The 5541-nt window shown below is 42.3% G+C and overlaps 2 non-coding genes across 2 annotated transcripts; both read left to right on the forward strand.

Moving 5' to 3' along the window:
• Positions 1-2552: 2552 nt before the first annotated feature.
• trnaa-ugc lies at positions 2553-2624 on the forward strand. The gene has a single exon. It is a non-coding gene; the product is annotated as a tRNA-Ala (tRNA).
• A 496-nt stretch (positions 2625-3120) lies between these two features.
• On the forward strand, positions 3121-3192 carry trnat-cgu. Its single transcript has one exon. It is a non-coding gene; the product is annotated as a tRNA-Thr (tRNA).
• The last annotated feature ends 2349 nt before the right edge of the window (positions 3193-5541 follow it).

Genomic DNA, 5541 nt, shown 5'->3' on the forward strand with positions numbered 1-5541 from the left:
GCGCGTATTTTTCTCATCGCCTGTCGCCGTCGGAACGTAACTATGATGTGGCTAACCGCGAACTGCTCGCCATCCGTTTAGCCCTAGGCGAATGGCGACAGTGGTTGGAGGGGGCGACCGTTCCTTTTGTCGTTTGGACTGACCATAAGAACCTTGAGTACATCCGTTCTGCCAAACGACTTAATGCGCGTCAGGCTCGTTGGGCGCTGTATTTCGCTCATTTCGAGTTCGTTATTTCTTATCGTCCGGGCACTAAGAACACCAAGACTGATGCTTTATCCCGTCTCTTCAGTTCTTCTGTAGCCTCTACCGACCCCGAGGGAATTCTCCCTGAGGGGCGTGTTGTCGGGTTGAATGTCTGGGAATTGAGAGACAGGTAAAGCAAGCACTCACTCACACTCCGTCACCGCGCGCTTGTCCTAGTAACCTTCTTTTCGTTCCCGTTTCTACTCGTCTGGCCGTTCTTCAGTGGGCTCACTCTGCCCAGTTAGCTGGCCACCCGGCTTTCGGGGTACGCTTGCTTCTATTCGCCAGCGTTTTTGGTGGCCTACTCAGGAGCGTGACACGCGCCGTTTCGTGGCTGCTTGTTCGGACTGCGCACAGACTAAGTCCGGTAACTTTCTTCCTGCTTCTGCTCCTGGCCTTGCTGGGTCTCAGTCTGTCCCCAGCCACCGCATCTCTCCTGCCCTTGCTGTGTCTCAGTCTGTCCCCAGCCACCGCATCTCTCCTGGTCCTGTTCCTGCACTTGCTGTGTCTCAGTCTGTCCACAGCCACCGCCTCTCTCCTGTTCCTGGTCTTAGCCTTGCTGTGTCTCAGTCTGTCCCTAGTTGTTACTCTCCTGGCCTGTTTGGTCCTGATTGCTCTAACGCTTACAGTTCTCTACCCGTGTCTCATTTTTATAAGAGTTATTGCCCTAGATTCCCTCTTCATCGTTTCCCGTTACGGTCCTGGGGAGAGGAGTTGGGTTCTTTCTCGGGACGTGCTGGACCGTTCGTTGATCAATGATTTCCTCCGTTGCCGCCAGGGTTTCTCCTCGAGTGCGCCAGGAGGCGCTCGGTGAGTGGGGGGGTACTGTCATGTTTTGTCATATATTGTCATGTCTTGTCCCTGTGCTTTCTCTTCTATTTGTTTCCCCCTGTTGGTCTTAATAGGTTTCTCTCTCTCTCTCTCTCTCTCTCTCTCTCTCTCTCTCTCTCTCTCTCTCTCTCTCTCTCTCTCTCTCTCTCTCTCTCTCTCTCTATTGTTCCGTTCCTGCTCCCAGCTGTTCCTCATTCTCCTAACTACCTTGTTTACTCTTTCACACCTGTCCCCTATTTTGCCCTCTGATTAGAGTCCCTATTTCTCCCTCTGTTTCCGCTTCCGTCCTGTCATGTTTTTGCCTTCATCAGATGCTGCGTGTGAGCAGGTGTCTCTATCAGCTACGGCCTGCGCCAACCCGAAGCGACCTGCAGTCTGTGGCCGCTTCTCCTGTTGTTCCCCTCTACAGACTAGAGGATTTCTGTTATTCCTGTTTGGACATTACCTGTGAAAGATTTCAGGATTAGTCGTTTTCTGTTAAGACTGGAATAAACTCTGTTTCTGTTAAGTCGCTTTTGGGTCCTCATTCACCTGCATAACAATTCCCCAACTTGTCTTTTGAGAGTATTCACTTGTTAAATTAGCTTTTGCACAACTCCCACTTTGCACAATGTTGACATTCTAAGAATGAAATAGATGCGCAAAGCCATCTGTTTTTGTTAACTGAAGCACATGGGTTCAATCCCTGTTCGACGTTTATGGTAGATAACTGATATTATGGAAATGTACTTTCATCACAACAGTGTAAAGAAAAGGTCAATTGTCTTGATATGGCCACTGCGACCTGTATGCTCTAGTCGGCTGGCCCTCGCTACATATTCGTCGCCAGAACCACTGGCTCCAGGTCATCTGTAAGTCTATACTAGGTAAAGCTCCACCTTATCAAGGCAATCACAGGCGGCCTAGTCCTTGCGCAGCAGTCCCTTCCAGCTGCAGTCAGAGCAGGAGATGCCCATCTGTAAATAGCCCACCCAATCTACCTACCTCATCGCCAAATTGTTTTTATTTACTTTCTGCACTTTTGCACACCAGTATTTCTACTTGCACATCATCATCTGCTCATCTATCACTCCAGTGTTCATTTGCTAAATTGGGACTACTTCAGTACTATGGCATATTTATTGCCTTTTTTTAAAATCCCTTCTATTTTGTTATTGACTGTGAGCTAGTTTGTTCCATGTGTAACTCGTCGCCAGAACCACTGGCTCCAGGTCATCTGTAAGTCTATACTAGGTAAAGCTCCGCCTTATCAAGGCAATCACAGGCGGCCTAGTCCTCTCGCAGCAGTCCCTTCCAGCTGCAGTCAGAGCAGGAGATGTTCACCCCTCCACGTCCAGACTGCAAATGAATTACACTGCTTTGCTTTACCTTGGCCAGGTCGCAGTTGTGTATGAGAACTTGTTCTTAACTGGCTTACCTGCAATAATAATGTAGAAATTTAAGAAAATAAGAAACAATTTTTTCTTTCCCAGAAAGGGGGTGTAGCTCAGTGGTAGAGTGCATGCTTTGCATGTATGAGGTCCTGGGTTCAATCCCCAGCTTCTCCATGTTTTTTTGCAAAGACCCAACTTCTACTTTCCAGAATGTTGAAATTCTAAGCAGGAAACAGAGATGTGCTAAATAATTTGTTTTTTTAATCTGAAGAACATGCGTTCAATCCCTGTTAGTACATTTATAGAACAGAAGTGGCATGGTTGCCAAATTTTATGGCATCATTTTCAAAAGCTGAAGTTCATGTTTTCAATCCCTGTCCGTACCTGTTTTAAGAATTGCTGCTATCATTTCATTGTAGTTTCAATGGAGTGGTGTATATATAAAGTACAGTGTATTGATATTGCGTTTTATCTGCAAATTAAATGGGATGGAAGCTCAGAGGGGAGTGCATGCTATATATGTATGAGGTCCTTTCTCCACTGAGTTTGTGTGCCAAATTCACATTTGCACAACTACTACTTTCCAGAATGTTGATATATATATATATATATATATATATATATATATATATATATATCAGTATAGAGTGTCATGGTGGCAGTATAGAGTGTCATGGTGGCCAAGTGGTAAGGCGTCGGTCTCGTAAACCGAAGACCATGGGTTCAAATCCCATCTGTGCCTTTATAGAAAAGGCTTCAAATTCCATGGAAATTTACATTAATTGGAGGACTTTGTAGAAGAATCATGTTGTATCAATATTTGAACACAACTATTATAATGTTGTTATGGTCTAATGTTGTTATGTTCTAATGTTGTTATGTTCTAATGTTGTTATGGTCTAATGGTCTAATGTTGTTATGGTCTAATGGTCTAATGTTGTTATGGTCTAATGTTGTTATGATCTAATGGTCTAATGTTGTTATGGTCTAATGGTCTAATGTTGTTATGGTCTAATGGTCTAATGTTGTTATGGTCTAATGGTCTAATGTTGTTATGGTCTAATGGTCTAATGTTGTTATGGTCTAATGTTGTTATGATCTAATGGTCTAATGTTGTTATGGTCTAATGGTCTAATGTTGTTATGGTCTAATGTTGTTATGGTCTAATGTTGTTATGTTCTAATGTTGTTATGGTCTAATGGTCTAATGTTGTTATGGTCTAATGTTGTTATGATCTAATGGTCTAATGTTGTTATGGTCTAATGGTCTAATGTTGTTATGGTCTAATGGTCTAATGGTGTTATGGTCTAATGGTCTAATGTTGTTATGGTCTAATGTTGTTATGGTCTAATGTTGTTATGGTCTAATGTTGTTATGGTCTAATGTTGTTATGATCTAATGTTGTTATGGTCTAATGGTCTAATGTTGTTATGGTCTAATGTTGTTATGGTCTAATGGTCTAATGTTGTTATGGTCTAATGTTGTTATGGTCTAATGTTGTTATGGTCTAATGTTGTTATGGTCTAATGGTCTAATGCTGTTATGATCTAATGGTCTAATGCTGTTATGATCTAATGTTGTTACGATCTAATGTTGTTATGATCTAATTGTCTAATGTTGTTATGGTCTAATGGTCTAATGTTGTTATGATCTAATGGTCTAATGTTGTTATGGTCTAATGTTGTTATGGTCTAATGTTGTTATGGTCTAATGGTCTAATGTTGTTATGATCTAATGTTGTTATGATCTAATGTTGTTATGATCTAATGTTGTTATGATCTAATGGTCTAATGCTGTTATGGTCTAATGGTCTAATGTTGTTATGGTCTAATGTTGCTATGGTCTAATGGTCTAATGTTGTTATCGTAGAATGTATGCACACATGACTGTAAGTCGCTTTGGATAAAAGCGTCTGCTAAATGGCATATATTATTATTATTATATTTATTATATTAAGGGGAAGTAGAGCCAGTTGGCCCCAAACAAGATGGTGTCTAGGCCTCAACTGTTTTTGAGTTATGGCCATTTATCTGGGATTAAAGGTCCAAAATGAAAATAGAGAAATTATTTTTCCACTTCACGTCAAAGTCGAGGAGCCTCCGGTGTCAATAAAAAAAGAACCAGCCATTTATCTATCGTCATTTAAGAGAAATCGTACAACGACAGATTGGTGATGTTCATGGATAGTTGTTTTTTTTTCAACGGTTTCAGATCCAGTTGCAGGGTGTTCTTACGAATCTTTTTAAAGTGTGCTGCGGAGCTCTGCGAGATTTCTGTGATTTTCTATGATTTTCTGAAATAACACACACTCACTAAACCCTCCGTAAATAACTCAGTTCTTAACGTAAAGACTTAAAACTCAGAATTCTGTAAAGGCATACCCCAATCAGGATATGAGTTTATTTATAGCTTCCTGTGCCAACCGGAAGTACCTTAAATGGTGTCACAGTGGCAGTTTCCAAGGGTTAAAAAGGTCAGATCTTTTCAAAACTTCATATGTGTGATTAAGCAACCCCCATAAACTGTAAGTCAGTCATTTCTCCCAACAGATGTCAAAGAAAAGCTCTCTCTCACACACACACACACACAGAAACACACACACAGCAAGGATGGAGTGACAAAGTGCGGTGCTTAAAGACACACAAAGCCTACAATGGCATTTACATATTCTCTAGGCCGTGCCGAGTTCAACAAGATGCCCCGCTTGACCGTAGCTCGCTCGGTCTAAGCACAGCGACCATTAGAAAAGTAGGCCCAAAATGAAGGCTGGCCCTCAATGTCATTTGCTATTGGGTGACAGTGAGAGAACCGTTCAGGTGAGAAGCACAATTCGACCTCAGGTACGTTCCTAAGGTCCTCCCGATCCGTGCAAGCCTAACCTGGACTGTGTGGCATTAAACCTTAATAGTTAAAAGAAGGTGTTTACATCAAACAGTTTGCATTGACTTCTCTCCCCATAGGAATACATTGCCTGCACCTCTAAATTCAACCTGAACCCTATGCGGGTTATGAATGCCTTATGAACCTGTCGTCTATGACAGTCCATCAGACCACTATGAGGTCTACCTGTGCCAATTCTAAGCTTCCTGAA

Source organism: Oncorhynchus gorbuscha, linkage group LG18 (genome assembly GCF_021184085.1).
Source record: "Oncorhynchus gorbuscha isolate QuinsamMale2020 ecotype Even-year linkage group LG18, OgorEven_v1.0, whole genome shotgun sequence".
Taxonomy (NCBI): Eukaryota; Metazoa; Chordata; class Actinopteri; order Salmoniformes; family Salmonidae; genus Oncorhynchus; species Oncorhynchus gorbuscha.